General features: G+C 34.6%; 1 pseudogene; it reads right to left on the reverse strand.

The window, feature by feature from the left end:
- Window positions 1-5,009: 5,009 nt before the first annotated feature.
- On the reverse strand, window positions 5,010-5,953 carry LOC109680867 (olfactory receptor 1468-like; annotated as a pseudogene).
- Window positions 5,954-17,389: the final 11,436 nt, after the last annotated feature.

Genomic DNA, 17,389 nt, shown 5'->3' on the forward strand with positions numbered 1-17,389 from the left:
CACTTAGGAATGATGCCTAATTTTTCCTATAAGTATATTGATATTAATATTGGAATATTATTTCAGACCTTTTCTCTCACCATGGTGCCTCTGTTAAAAGGCATGCTGCATAATTGTTCAATACATAAAAGAGGAAATTTTGTGAGTAGTTAAACGAGAAAGTGGGGTCTTGGTGACCTGGATATTCCCCTTTGTCTTGTTCTTGTGACCCTGGAAAGTATGAGAGCTATGTTTTGTTTGTTCTCTATTACTTACATTTTAAAATTACCCAGAATTTTTCTTTATCCACACGTTTTTTGTACACGACATCAATTTTAAATGGTGCCCCATAGTCCAAGGTTGATACACAATAACATCCTAATGTCTCAATCTCCCAGCCTCCTTCTAATATCTCCTATATGTTCTTTCTGAAAAAATTTTGACATGAAATTTTGTCTTATCTTCACCCATACCCCTTATTTCTTTATCATGTCTCCAATCTTTTTCTGACCTGATCCTAATCAAAATTTTCTACACACTTTGTACAACAGCATAATTTGTACAATTTTGTTTTCCCTTGACTCAATAACCATGGGCCCTATAATTTATTACCCACAGACCAGGGAAAGAATCTAGAGACAAGTAAAAAGTTCAGGATGTCTATCTTCTGTTTGATATTTTGACGTTTCAAGTGCTCTCTCTCTCTCTCTCTCTCTCTCTCTCTCTCTCTCTCTGCACACACACACATACACACACACATGCACACATATATACAAACACGCATATATACCTTATAGACTAAAAAACAAAATTTCCCACATCACATGGACTGTCAATAGTCGAGACTGTGTAAGATTTCAGACTATCTGATTCTATAGTTTTTTTCCATTTTCTCCCACTTTAGAAAAAAGGAGAGCAGACCTTCATTTTAAACACTTAACACCACTATGACATGGACAAGATTAATACCCTTGGCCCATTCATTTCATTAGTAGTACTCACTAAGTGATGGAATCCAAATCCATCCGTTTCACCCTCCCATATATTCTGGTGATTTACACACTTCCATGTGAAGAACTGACCTTTCTCCGGAGTTTCCCTTTATTCTAACCTGTGAAGTGTGTTTTTCCCATTGAGGCTCTGTAGGCAGTTCATTTTCAACACACACAACTTTGAAATCTGAGTTCTATTCCAAATCTTTGGCCTTTATCCTGTGTCTTGAATTATGATGTCACTCTCACTCAGTTTCCTGAGTGATCTATTCTATTTCACTTTACATATATATGTCTATATAGTACATACTTATGTATGCATTTATGTACTATAGATAGATCATTAAGCATATATTCACAATATAGATAACAGTTTATAGAATTTTGCTCTTTGTTTCTTTGACTATATTTCTGAAGTATTTTATTATTCTCCATGTGTTTGTTAAGGTAACACCAATTTTTATTATAAATAAATTATGCAATCCCAGTAACATAGTACAATAGAATCATCAGTGTCAAAACAGGTGATTGATATTTAAATTAAGTCACCCTCTTCATCAGAAATACCTAATTAAAAAGGCATAAAGGATGCATATTAGCAATGAAGACTGGGTGCAAGAACTATCATAAGGAAACAAACTCTAATTGTAGATATAAAAGAATACCACAGTAAAAGGTATTTTTACACAGTAAAAGGTATACAGGATCTCTTTTTATAAAGAAGTTGTCAGTGTTTTATTTTTAAAGTAATAAATAAAAGCATAAAAGTTATAGGAATTAATGGAATATCATGTAATGTTTTGATATATGTATACACCAGATTAAACATAAATGTTAATCATTTATCATGTCATATCATTTCATGTGGTGAAAAATTTCAAAATTCTTTATGCTAAATTCTGAAATGTACAATACATTATTCTCATCTATAGCCACCCTAAGTAGCATACCAGAATTTCTTGCTCCAATCTACTTGTAACTTCTGTACATATTGAGCAATAACTCCCCATCCCTCTTTTCCACACACTCTTCCTGGCCTCTGGTAACTACCATTCTACTCTCAACTTGTAAGAGAGCAGCTTTTATGGATTCCTCATAAGGTTAAGATCATGTGATACATGCATTTCTTTCTTTGACTGGCTTATTTCACTTAATATAATTGTCTCTGGATCCACTGTCACAAATAACTGTGCTTCATTTTTCTTTAAGTCTGTATTATATTCCAAAGTGTGTATGTACTATATTTTCAGTCATCAGTTGAAACATACTTCATTTGTTTCCATTTGTTTGTACTATAGTGCTGCACTGAACACTGGGGAGTGCAGATTTCTTCAACATGAGGATTTTACTTCCCTTAGAAACATACCCAGTAGTGGGATTGCTTGATCATATGAAAATTCTCTTTTAAAATACGTTATGATTATTGTTAGCATAAATTAGTAGCACAAAAGGGTTTCACCAAGGTATTTCCATACATGGGTATATTATACTTTGGACAAACTAACCCCCCTATTGCTCTTTTTGTCCTCATGCCCCTAACCACCTGTTTTAAAGTTTTTGGTGGGAATCATTATCCATCTTCATACATAGACATAATGTATTTGATATCACTCACCTTGTAGTATTCTTTCCCTCTCCCTGTCCTGCCTGTCCACCAACAGCACAAAAGTTACATTCCTGTATATATGTTCTATGTGTATATATATATATATATATATATATATATATATATATATATATATATAAAATCAGCTCTAGAATCTGCATGTGAGAGAACACATGCAGTATTTGCATTTCTCAGTCTGGCTTATTTCTCTTTACATAATGATTTCCACTTCCATCATTTTCCTGCAAATGACATAATTTCATTGTTCTCAATGGGACTGAATGAATTAAAGGAGAATACAAAGAACTGATATGAAAGAGGAATTCACTAAAACTACTGATACACTGAAAAATCAAACTGAAATCCTACAATTGAAATGCTCAATAAGTCAAATAAAAAGCACTCCACTGAATGCCACTTGAAAAGAATGGACCAAATTGAAAACTGACTATGAGAGCTAGAACACAGATTAGTTATATTACAACAATCAGATAAAGAAAAAGAAAAAATATAAATAAGTATGAATGAACATGCAAGACCTCTGGAACAATACTAAAAGACCTATCCTAGAAATAAGGGACATAAAAGAAAGAGAAGCTGTGCAAGCTAAATATATAGAAAGCATACTTAATAAAATAGCAGAATGTACTATGCAGGTACAGGAGTCTTTTAGGACACAAAACAGATAATACCAGCAAAAATCAACTCAACAGACATTATAGCTAAAGTATTAAATATACAGAACAAGTAAAAAACATTGAAAGATGAAAGATGCTTTTATAAGTGGTATGCTAACATATAAAAGCATACCATTAAAAAAACAGTAGATTTCTCAACAGAACCTCAAAAATCAATGAAGGCATGGAAAGATACATTTCAAGACCTGAAAGAAAATAACTTTCAACCGAGATTACTGTACCCAACAGAGATAACCTTCATAATTGAAAGAGAAGCAAAAATCTTACATGACAATAAAAACAAAAGGATTTCCTGGCCACTAAACCAGCACAGCAGAAAAGAATTTTATACACAGAAGAGGAACAAAAACACAATCAGCTAAATACAGGAATGATTACATCTTTATAGACAAGTTAACAAGCAAATGAGGATTAGGAAATAGCCAAATATTTAAAAAACACAAAATGACAGGAGTTACTATGCACCTTTCATTAATAACTCTAAATGTTAATGGTCTCAATTCTGGAATCAAAAGACAAGGACTGGTGGTTGGATTAAAAACAACACCCAATCACTTGTTGCTTATAGGTAATTTGCAATTTGCAAACAATTTTCCAATTGTTTGAGTATTTTCTGCTGCTTCTTCTGTTGTGGAGTCTAGTTTTATTGCATTGTGTTCAGACAATATGCAGGAGGTTATTGCAATTTTTATTTATTTGTTGAGGCTTGGTTTGTGACATAAGTTATGGTCTATTTTGGATAAAGTTCCATGGACTGCTGAGAAATATGTATCTTTCAGGATAGATTACTCTCTAGCCATCTGTCAGGTACATTATATATATGGAGCCATTCAATTCTACATTTTCTTTGTTGATTTTTGTCTAGATGACTTATTTATTGGTGATAAAGGAGTACTAAATTCTCCCACTACCACTGTGTTGGGGTCTATCTGTGTTTTTATGTCCATTAGTGTATTTTTTAAAAGTTTGGTGCATTGATATTGGGTGCATATATATTAAAAGATTTTATTTCCTCTTGATGTATTTCTCTTTTTATTAGTGTGAAGTGACCTTCTTTGTCTCTTCTGACTAATTTAGGTTTGAAGTTCACTTTAGGTGATATATGTATTGCCTCTCCTGCCTGCTTGTTTCTATGGCTCTGTAGAATAGCTTGAGTAAGATATATAATACCTCCAGAATTTTGCCTTTTATTCAGGAATTCTATGGCTATTTGGAAACTTTTAGTTAGAGGAAAGTTATTTCAATAATTATCTTTCCATCTGTGGCTGGCATTTCTATTGTCTGCTGCAACTGAAACTTCAAAGTTTATCTGCAAAAAAAAAATCTGGTATTACCTCAACAACTACAGAACAAATGAAAAATATTTTAAGAAATATGATGTTAAAGAAAAATGTAAAATTACATATACATACCTATATACATATTTGTCCATACAGAAATATACAGAAGTAGTTGCTAGGTGACTGGAAGTAAGGTGACATCATAGATCAAGATATGGAATAAAAGACAAAGAAAAGATTTGGATGGAGCATAGAGGTCAAGATTTTGCATGTTGAAATTGAAATTCCTCCAGAGCTACAAGTGAACATATACACTAAACAGATGAGAACAACAGGGAGCTCTGGAGAAAGGTCTGGGATTCTTAGGGAGATTTAGGGGTCAGCACAGTGGTTGGGGAAAATCAGGGTTAATATTATAGTTTTATGATGAAATAATAGAATTATGTAAAAAATATCAAGTGTTGCTATCATAGATAGTATGAATACTTTTACAAATGACTCTTCCCAGGGCTCCCTTCATGTCTCTGTTCCTCAGGGTGTAGATGAAGGGGGTCAGCATAGGAGTCACCACTGTATACATCGCCATAACTGTCTCCTTTACTGTAGAGTTATTAGCTGATGGACATAAGCAGAAACCAATAATTGTCCCATAAAACAGTGATACCACAGACAGATAGGAACTACAGGTAGAGAAGATTTTGTGGATGCCACAAGCAGAAGAGAACTTGAGGATGGAGGAAACAATTCATGCATAAGACTTTATAATGATTAGGAAAGGTATGAAAACAAGAAGTCCTCCTATGATAAATATCACCAACTCATTGACCTGAGTGTCAGAGCGGGCCAACTTCAGACAAATCACAGAAAAAGTGGGGGAACACGTTGTCATCACAGAAAGACAATCTGGTCAGGAGTAGCATGTGCACCATGGCATGGAATGTAGTCAGCACCCAGGATAGCACGACAAGGCACAAGCGGAGCTTGGGGCTCATGATGCTTGTGTAGTGCAGGGGGAAACAGATGGCCACATAGCAGTCATAGGCCATAGCCACAATGAGGAAGATCTCCAGGTCAACAAAAAATATGAAGAAAAACATTTGGATTAGGCAGTCTGCAAAGGGGATGGAGGGTACTTGGCTCTGCATGTCCTGCAATAGTTTGGGCATGTGACAAAGGAGAAGCAGAGGTCATTGAAGGACAAATTGTGAGAAACCAGTACATAGGCACATGTAGGTGGGAGTCCAATAGAATGAGGGTGATAATGAGGATTTTTCCCAGGACAGTGGTGATAAGGTACATGGCCAGGAACAGGGTATAGAACAGGTGTTGGTGCTCTGGCCAGAGGGGCAGGCCTTTGAGGATGAATTCTGAGATGAAGGTTTGGTTCTTTCCCATCATGATCTGTTTCCAATATCATGAAGAGAAAATAGTAGGGTATTTTAAAAGTCAAAGTGAAAAAGAACAAATTTCTATGAGACATGGTCTGTCAGGTGTTCTGTGCTAATTGATCTCACAGTCAATTAGAGATTACAACAATTATAATTTCTAATCTCCACATAGCTAAAGTTAGAATCTCTGTGATCATTAGAGACTTATTCTCTGCACTTCTCTTAATGTGTCTCAGGATTTCATCTTTTTCAGTATGTTCTTTATATATTTGTTTATGGAACAAAAAATGCATTGGATTTTATATTATCTGCCCAACTGGTCATCCCTAGTAATTATAACATATTACAGGTTTTTCAGTTCTTTGCATGTTGATGTTCCTCAAGAACATTGGGTCTAAACCTTGGCTTTTTATAAGTCTATAATATACTCTCCTTATATTCCATGTGCTCATATTCGTTAGGTTCACATTTCAAACTCAGTTAAATGTGTACTTAACTAACCCATAGAACTCTCTGTTGTAAGGATAAATGATGATCATCTCTTGAATATACTGCAGTTATTAAAAACACAGATTCCAAACAAAACTAATGACTTCAGCCTGCTCTTCTTCCTACAACCCCTTCTTCCAACCTTTCATATTTATTAAGAGGATTTCATTCTGAAACAGAAACCTGACAATTTCATTTCATTGTCTCATTTATCTCACCATCCATACTCAATGTATCAAATCCTATAGATCCTGCACTTAATTCTCTTCCTAATTCATCTTCTCTTTATCTCAAATATCCATACCCTGGTCAACGCTGACTTATTATCTCTGTTAGACTATTGAAACAATAGTCTAAACCACCCTGCTTCTGTGCTAAACCACCCTTCTTCTGACAACTTTCTTTTACATTGTACATTGTCAGATGAAAAATGTAATTATCCCTCTTTCCTGATTAAATACTTTGGTGGATTCTTAGTGCTGTTAGGATGAAAGTAACATTCTTTTCTAGTGCAAAAATGACAGTTCAGCATCTGATCCTTCCTCACCTCCACAGCCTCACTTGGATGCGCAGTGACTCTTTCCTCCCACTCTCAACCAATGCTAAATTTTCAAGTCATAATTTCTAGTTTATCTCCTGTCACACTCACTGTTCCTCCTGCATAACACTTTCTTCTCTCTATCACCTCTTAACTGGATTATTCCCACTTACCTTTGAAGTATAACACATATGACTTGCTCAAATCAACCTTCCCTGCCTCTCCAGACTAGGTGAGACATGCTTCAATGTTCCCACAACATCCTGTATTAATTCCACAACACTTAATTCCCCTGAATTCATACCACATAGCTGAAATCTCACCAGACTGCAAACTCCATGCAGGAAAGGCCATGTCTGCCTCCATGACTGCAGCAGTGCCTGCACCTGGCATTTAACCAATATGACATTTATATTTAACCTGCATATTTAAAGTCAGTAAAAGCCTATCAACTTAGCATATCCACTTATTTGAGATCTTCCAAGAACAAGAACTCACTCTGACCTCATTTTTGATATTCTGTTACAAACTGCATGAATGTTAATTTTGCAAAAAAATGTAAATATTTCAGATATCCTACTCTTACTGATTCTGATGACTTGAAATAAACATCTTGGTGCTTTGTTCCACATGATATCATTGATACTAGTGTGGTCAAATAGATATGATGGTAAGGTTGGAAATTATTTTCAAAACCCCAAATTTTCTACCCTTGAGCTCTCATTTGAGTTTTTCATGCAATATACACACCCCATGTGACAATTTTATGTGCCAAATTGGCTTAGCTCTTTTACCTAGTTTTAGTGAAACTACAATCTAGACATTTCTGTGAAGTTATTTTGTAATGTGACTAGCATTTTAATGAGTACGCTTTGAGCAAAGTAGATTGTAATTCATTATGGGGGGTGCTTGCAAGTTAACTAACAATCTTAAAAGACCTCCATTTATGAAGAGGAAAGAAGTTTGGACCAGACTACCTATACACTCAGAATTGTAGAGAAAAGAATATACTAGGCATTCAGCCTACTGGACTTGCCAGCAGATTTCAGGTTTTTCAGCCCCTGTAGGATTGAGAGTTAATTTCTAAAAATGTGTTTCTTCTCTAGATCTATCTTGATCTCTCTGTCCCTCCATATATCTATATACACAAATATCATATGTATGTGTGTATGTATTTATCACACAACACACACATATACATACACACAAACGCACACACACACACACACACACACACACATATATATATATATATATATATATATATATATATATATATATGGATGATTTTACTTTTCTAACTTCTGAAAAGCCCTGCCTCTAATAAATGTTAGTACCCCCTCAAACAGAGGATAAGCGTTAAGAGTGTTGGCAAACAAGTGACAAAACACTTGTAGAATATTGGGAATACTTGAGAGACATAGAGGATATGAATAGGTAAGGTATCACATCTAAAAATCTATCCTGCAGATCATCATACAATCTGGGAAATTTTCAGATTATAAGGCCATTAAAGTTCAAATAGTTACTGTCATTCTCAACTTACCTGGGATGTCTGCGAATGATTCTAAGGATACCTGAGATTCTTCTCTCTTTATTCATTATAGGTATGTGAAATAACAGCCTGTATTTTCCCAGAATTCTCAGATGATTCCCATATACATTTAGTTGTAGGAGCACTACCTTGGCAATTATTTTGTACACTCCGGGCTCAGAGTTTAAAGGTCAACTCTTTCTTAGTGCAGCATCTGCAAGTGAGGATTCTGATTTCTGATTCCTCATAATACTCTTGACACCAGAAAGGGCTTCTCCTCCATTACAAGGGGAGAAAACTTCTCAGAACTAGGTCTGTTATTTCCAGCAGACATTTTTCCCACTAAAGTGTAAGCCAATAATGTTCTAGTATAAAAACTGATAGTGCAGCTGAATCAAACACCATTATGTCTTTTTGTGAAGGAGCTTCACATTCTTATTGGTCTTCATTTAGTGAGTAATTTATAGGTAATATCAAAATTATATTTGGACATTCAGATTTGGGTACCATTTTATATGGGCTTCAAACATAGTCCCTCCTCTCCATTTTTATAGAGCAAGCAAAATTTCCTTTAGCAGTCACCAAGGCAGAAGAACACCTTTGCTATTTGTATATTGGTTTATATAGGCTTATGGTTTGGGTATAAAGTGTCATGACACAAGTCAGGTGTTGAAGGATTTGCTCTCAATGCAATGTTTACAAATGGGCCTTTGGGAAAGTGATTGGATCATGTTGTAATCAATGGATTAATTCACTGATGGAATTATATTATCATAAAATTATAAATAATTTTATGGCATTATTAGGAGGTGGTAGAAACAAATATGTGAGGCTTAATTCCAGGAAATAGGTCATGAGACATTTTCTTTAAACAGTATACCTGTACAACCCTCTTTTTCTCTCTGCTTTCTGGCTGCCGTGAGGTGAGTGGTTTTCCCACACTATGTCCTTCTTCAATGATGTCATTCCTCACTACAGGTCTACAAACAGATATCCAAGTACCATAGACTGAAACCTCTGAAACCATGAGTTGAATTAATCATTCAGTCCATGACAATGGTGTGTCTATCTACCTATTACATCTTCTTTGATTTCTTAATCAGTATTCTATAGTTTTGATAAAAAAGACATTACACACATAGCAGTGACTGCTTAAATGTGTTTTTGCTTCTAGGCTCTCAGTTACCTACACTCAACTGTAGCCCAGTGACATTGTAAAGGGAAATTCCAGATATTATCATTTCAGAAGTTTTAACTTATATGCCATGCCATTCTGAATAGTATGATGAAGTCCCTCTAGGGACCTGAATAATAACTTTGTCCATCATATTCATGCTGTATATCTTACCTGATGGTTAGTACTTTTACCAGCTTTGGTATCATAACAGAGGCTGTGGTGTTACACTGTAATAAGTAAACCTTACATAATAAATGTCACATAAGTTTGAACAAAATTTCAACTAAATCTGACATAGTAGCCAAATGTTACATCATAATGTTTATGCCATTCAACTAACATCATAACATCTTGTAGGCATTGAAACATATCATATCATCATAAGTAGAAAGTAAACAGAGCACAAACATATATTGAGAGAGTAAGTGAGAAAAAGAGAGACCTCAGATAAGTTTTATTAGAGTAGATTGTTATAATTGAGGCTTTATGATTAGTTATTATAATAAATTTTTATTCTGCATAATATATAAATTAAACTTTATCATAAGTTGGCATTATATGGATTTATAGTATATATGGCATTTGATAAAATCTCTACTTTCAGGCATTTAAATGGATTCCCTAGATAAGGGAGGAGACTGTTATATTTTGTAAAAATTAGACCTAAGCATTTACTAATTCAGTATTACTTTTAAATGTGCTTTAAATTTCTTTCAATGGAAGAAAATATATGCCAGCTATACATCTGACAAGGGACTGAAAACCCATTCTATAAATATAACCAAATATAAATTTGTGTATAAATACCACATTTTCTTTATCCACTCATCAGTAGTGGCACATCTTGGCTGTTTCCATAACTGGGCTATTGTGAATAGTGCTGCAATAAATATAATTGTGCAGATGCCTTTGGAATAATCTAAGTCACATTCCTTTTGGTATATTTCATAGGAGTGGTATTGTTTGATCATATGGCAGATTTATGTTTAGTTTTTTTAAGAAGCTTCCATATTGTTGTCCAAAGTGGTTGTACTAGCTTACATTCCCACCCGCAGTGTATGAGGGTCCTTTTTCCCCACATCTTCATCAACATTTGTTGTTGATGGTGTTTTTGATTATAGTTATTCTAACAGGAGTAAGGTGGACTCCTTGTGTGGTTTTGATTTGCATTTTCTTTATGGCCAGGGATGTTGAGAATTTTTTTTAATGTGTCTTTTGGCCATTTGGATTTCTTCCTTTGAAAAATTTCTGTTTAGTTCAGTTGCTGACTTCTTCATTAGTTCATTGATTTGGGGGAGTTTAGTGTCTTGAGCTCCCTGTATATTTTGGTTATCATTCCTTTGTCTGATGTATAGCCAGTGAATATTTTCTCCCTCTCTGTGGGTTGTCTCTTCAGTTTAGAGACCATTTCTTTTGTTGTGCAGAAGCTTTTGAATTTCATGTAGCTCCATTTGCCCATCCTTTCTCTTAGTTGCTGGGCTGCTAGGGTTCTATTGAGGAAGTCTTTGCCTGTACTTATTGCTTCCAGAGTGTTCCCTGATCTTTCTTGTACTAACTTGAGTTTTGGGTCTAATATTAAGGTCCTTAAAACACTTTGAGTTGAAACTAGGACAGGGTGATAGACATGGACTAGTTTTGGTTTCCTACAAGGTTTTCCCCCTCAAACACCCTACTTCCTGTCTCCCCTTTTAGTGCCACCCTAACCAACTTCCCAACTTTTTATCGCTAGCCTAACATTAACCCCCAAACTCCCACTTCTTATAGATATTACCACCAAGGGGTCTTGTACATAATATATAAACAACCAGTTGGCTATTGAAACTGTGAATTAGTTATTGTTAAATTACACCTTCAGACTAGGGACAGAAATAGCACACCAACCTGTCTAAAAACCAAGACAGTCACACACAAAAATTAAATTAAAGGAAAGAAAGCAGGTTACTAAAACCACCAACTAGCTTATCAAGAACATAGTTGCACAGTACAAAGTGTAGTGATGGGAAAAAAAAGAAGGGATGGAAACCATTCTCATCAGAAAAATAATTTAATATAGGATTCAGAGGGAAATGAAGAAAGCAGATACCCAGTTCCTGACATAAATGACACTAAAGAACCCAGTGATGCCCACAAATATGCCCTCAAAGAAGAAAACTTGCAAGAAGTCACTGAGAATGTCATGGTGAAGATACTAGACAGGGTTAACCAAAATGTACAAGATGCTCTCAAGAAATTTCAAGTCATCAAAAATAAAGAATATGAGAAGACACAAACAAATAAATGAACTCAGAGGAGCCCTGAATAAACACCAAAGTGAAACTTAAAAAGCTATAAAGAGAGAGACAAATGAATTAAAGTTGAAAATAAATAATATTAAGGGGAAGTGACTGAAGATATGGAAAACCTTAGAAAAAAGACAAAATGAAACACAAAACACAGTGGAAGGCCACTTCAGCAGACTAGAACAAATGGAAGACAGAATATCAGAACTCAAAGATAAATAGAAAGTGAAGGAAAAAACTGAAGAATTATTAGTCAAACAACTCAAGAGCTTTGAAAGAAATATGCAAGAACTCACCAACTCCATCAAAAGACCAAACCTGACAATCATAGGCATTGAAGAAGAAGAGGTACAAGCAAAGGGAATTTGTAATATATTTTTAAAAATAATACAGAAATTTTCCAAATCTCCAGAGAGTTTTGCCCATTCAGGTAAAGGAAGTCTCCAGGACACCAAAAAGACTTGACTAAAAGAGAACGTCCCCAGAGCATATTATCATTAAAACAACAAACACAAGGAATAGAGAAAGAATGCTGAAGTCTATAAGAGAGAAAAAACAAATAACATATAAAGGTAAATTCATCAAGATCATAGCAGATATCTCAACAGAAACCTTAAAACCAAGAAGGGCATAGAAGTGAGGTATTTTGGGCACTGAATGAAAATAACTTCAACCCTTGGATACCATATCCAGCAAAACTATCATTCAAAATAGACAGAGCAATAAAAACGTTCCACAATAAGCAGAAACTAAAGATATGACCACAAAAGCTACCACTACAAATGACACTATAAGGAATTCTGCACACAGAAGATGAAAGCTAACAAAACCACGAGAGGAGGGGCAGTATTAAACCACAGGAAAATAAAAAGAACCAAAGACTAGCATTGATTCAGCTGCATATAATCAAATCCTTAAACAACAAAAACAACTAAATGGCAGAAATCAACACATATCAACTTTAACAATGAATGTCAATGGAGTCAACTTCCTCATCAAAAGACAATGTTTGGCAAACTAGATTAAAAAGGAAGATCCAAAAATCTATTGTTTCCAGGAGTCCCATCTTATGGACAGAAAAAAACACTGGCTTAGGGTGAAAGGCTGGAAGATTTACCAAGCCAATGGTACCCTAAATCAGGCAGAAGTAGCAATACTTATCGCAAAGTAGACTTCAAACTTACAGTGATAAAATGAGATAAAGGAGGACACTCATACTAATAAAAGGGGAAATACACAAAAAGGAAATAACAATTATCAATCTATATGCACCCAATTTTATCAAACATACTCTAAAAGACTTAAAAGCACATATAGACTCAAACACAGTGGTAGTGCGAAACTTTAATATCCCCCTATAACCAATAGATAGGGGGATATTAAAACAAAAAATCAATGAAGACATCCTAGAATTAAATCACACCATAGATCAAATGGACCTAGTTAATGTCTACAGAATATTTCATCCAACATGCACACAGTTTTCATTCTTCTCAACAGCCCATGGAACTGTCTCCAAAATTGATCATAATGTAGGGCACAAAGCAAGCCTCAGCAAATATAAGAAAATAAAAATAATCTCCTGTATTCTATCTGATTACAATGCATTAAAATTAGAACTCAACAACAAAAACAACAGTAAAAAACATGCAAACAATTGGAAGCTGAACAACACATTTCTCAATGATCAGCAGGTCACTGATGAAATAAAAGAGGAAATTGAAAGTTTCCTGGAACTTAATGAAAACAAAAACAAAACACAACCTACTAGAACCTATGAAACACAGCAAAGGCAGTCCTAAGAGGAAAATTTATAGCCATGAGCCCATATTAAAAGGCCAGAAAGACCTCAAATAAACAACCTAATGCTACATCTCAAACTCCTAGAAAAACAAGAACATGCAAAATCCAAATCAAGCAGAGGGAGAGAAAAAATAAAAATAATGGCTGAAAATAGTGAAATAAAACCAAAAAACCATACAAAGAACCAATGAGATAAAAAGCTTGTTCTTTAAAAAATATAAACAAGATTGACAGACGCCTGACAAATCTGACTGAAAGGAGGAGGGAAAAGACCCAAATCAGGAAAATGAGAAATGCAACAGGAAAGATAATAAATACCAAGGAAATCCATGGAATCATCAGAGACTACTTTGAGAACCAATATTCCAATAAATTTGAAAATCAAAAATGGTGAAGAAATGGACAAATTTCTAAATAGTATGACCATCCAATACTGAACCAAGAAGATAGTAACCACCTAAACATATCTATAACATGAAATTAAATAGAAGCAGCAATAAAGAATCTCCCAAAAAAGAAAAATCAAGGACCTGATGGATTCTCTGACAACTTCTATCAGACCTTTAATGAAGAACTAATATCAACTCTCCTTAAACTTTTCCATGAAACAGAAAAGGAAGGAACACTGCCTAACTCATTTTAGGAAGCCAGGCAAAGACACATCCAAAACTGAGAACTATAGGCCAATCTCCTTTTTTTTTTCATTTTTCTTTTATTATTCATATGTGCATACAAGGCTTGGTTCATTTCTCCCCCCTGCCCCCACCCCCTCCCTTACCACCCACTCCGCCCCCTTCCTCTCCCCCCCCCCAAATACCCAGCAGAATCTCCTTAATGAACATCAATGCAAAAATCCTCAATAAAATAATGGCAAACTTAATCCAACAACATATCAGTAAGATCATTCTCTATGACCAAGTCAGCTTCATGCTAGGGCTGCAGGCTTGGTTCAACATATGCAAATCTATAAATGTAATACAGTGCATTAATAGAAGCAAAGACAAAAAACAGTTGATTATCTCAATAGATGCAGAAAAAGCCCATGATAAGATTCAACACCACTTTGTGTAAAAGCTCTAAGAAAACTAGGAATAGAAGGAATGTACCTTAACCTTATGAAGGCTATACATGACAAACCTATACCCAACATCATACTTAATGGAGAAAAACTGAAACCATTTCCCCTAAAATCAAGAATGAGAAAAGGGTGCCCACTCTCCCAATGCCTATTCAACATAGTCCTAGCAAGAGCAACAAGACAAGAATGAAGAAGAAATAAAATGAATACATATAGGTAAAGAAACAAAGTATCACCATTTGCAAATGACAAGATCTTATACCTCATAGACTCAAAAAAACTCTATGCAAAAACTCCTAATCACCATAAACAGCCTCAGCAATGCGGCAGGGTACAAAATCAGCTTACAAAAATCATCACCTTTTCTATAAACCAACAGTGAACAAATTGAGAAAAAATATATGAAAACAATTCCATTTACAATAGTCTTAAAAAATCAAAAATCTAGGAATAAACTTAACAAAGTATGTGCATGAACTCTACAAGGAGAACTACAAACCTCTGAAGAAATACACTGAGGAAGACTACAAAAGGTGGAAAGATCTCCCATGCTCATGGATTGGTAGAATCAGTATAGTAATAATGGCTGTATTACCAAAAGCAATCTACATGTTCAGTTCAATTCCCATCAAAATCTCAATGACAATCACTGAAGAGACTGAAACATCTATGCTAAAGTTCATTTGCAAACACAAGAGACCAGGAATAACCAAGGCAATACTCAGAAAAAAGAGCAATGTTGGAGTATTGTGATACCTGATTTCAAACCATATTATAGAGCCATAGCAACAAAAACAGCATGGTACTGGCACAAAAACAGGTATGAAGACCAGTGGAACAGAATAGAGGACCCAGATACAATCCACACAGCTATACCCACCTCATTTTTGACAAAGGCGCCAAAAACATATTTTGGAGAATAGACAGCTTCTTCAACAAATGTTGCTTGGAAAAGTGCTTATCTGAATTCAGAAATCTTAAACCAACTGAAAATACCATAAGAAAGAGACTAATGTAGAATGAAGAAAATTACAGGTGATAAACCAACTGAGGTTATAATACATCTATACATGGAAATATCACAACAAAACTCCCTGTGTAGCAACCTTTATCTCAAACAAGCTAAAATGTCAAGTTTTTCATTTTATCTTTTCTCCTTTTTCTGCTATAAAATCAGAGAATGGGGGGAGGGGTGGAATGAGTCCTGCTCAGTGGGGATGCCTGGAAACAAGTGTAGGGGGTTGTTGGGGAAAGGGGATAGTAGGGTGAATACAGTGGAAAATGTGTACACATGTATGCAAATGCAATAATGATAACTCTTGAAACTATTCCAGGAATAGGAGGGAGAATGTGATGAAGGAGAATGGTAGAGGAGGTGGATTCATATATTATGTTTTTGATATATTATAAGATCCTTTGTAATTGCTACAAGGTACCCCCACCCATCACAATAAAGGGAAAAATCAATTTCTTTCAGTTTTCAATATGTTGGCCTTGTATCCTATGATTTTACTAACACTTGTTAGTACTAGAAATTTTTTTATATTCTTTGGTGTTCTGCATGAATTGTCATATTTTATATGAATAGGTGTGGTTTAATTTATGTTCCAGTATACACATTTTGGTTCTCTTTCTTGCTCTTTCTCACTACATAATAATAATGTGGTCAAGTTTCCATTAAGATCTAAAAGTCCTTACAAATACTTTGAATTTAATAGAGAGCAAAATACAACTTACAAAAATTGTTGGGATATAGCAAAAGTAGTGCTCAGAGGAAATTTTATAGCATTGAATACAAATACTAGATAAGAAGAATCACCAAAAGTCAATCATGCACAGTCCATCTTAGGAAGCTAGAGAAAGAAGAATGAATTAAACTCAAAGAAAGGAAAAGAAAAGAGACCACAAATATCAGAAAAAGAAACACTGGCATTGCAAACAGGAAATCAAAGGAGAAAAATCAATAAAACCTAAATCTGGTTTTGAAATGACCAATCAAATTGATAAATGTATAGCTAAGCTAAGGAAAATGATGGTGTAAATTACTAAGATGTGAAATAAAAGATGCAACATCAATACAGTTGTCATGACACATAGAGAATAATAAAAAGAGTACTGTGAACAACTCTATTCCCACAAATCTGATAAACTAGATGAAAAGGACCAATTTCTTGAAAATAATCTACCAAAAAGCATCAAAGAGGAAAGAATCTGAATAGGCCTTTATCTATCAAGGAAATTGAGTCAATATGTAAGTACTTTCCAAATTAGAAAGCATCAAGCCCAAATAGGATCATGGTATATTCTCACATTCAATGGGAAAATTATACCAATTGTCTACATTCTCTTTCATGATAAAAGAATACAACTTCCTAACTAATTCTATGATGCAAGAATTACCACAGCACTAGAGTAAGACAAAACACATTATAAGAAAAGTACAGTTTAACATCCATCACAAATGTTAATATAAAAATTCTCAAAAAAAATTAGGAAATTGAATGAAACAATGTATTAAAAGAATTGTAAACCATTAGGAGATAAACAT

The sequence above is a fragment of the Castor canadensis genome, chromosome 11, assembly GCF_047511655.1.
Source record: "Castor canadensis chromosome 11, mCasCan1.hap1v2, whole genome shotgun sequence".
Classification (NCBI taxonomy): Eukaryota; Metazoa; Chordata; class Mammalia; order Rodentia; family Castoridae; genus Castor; species Castor canadensis.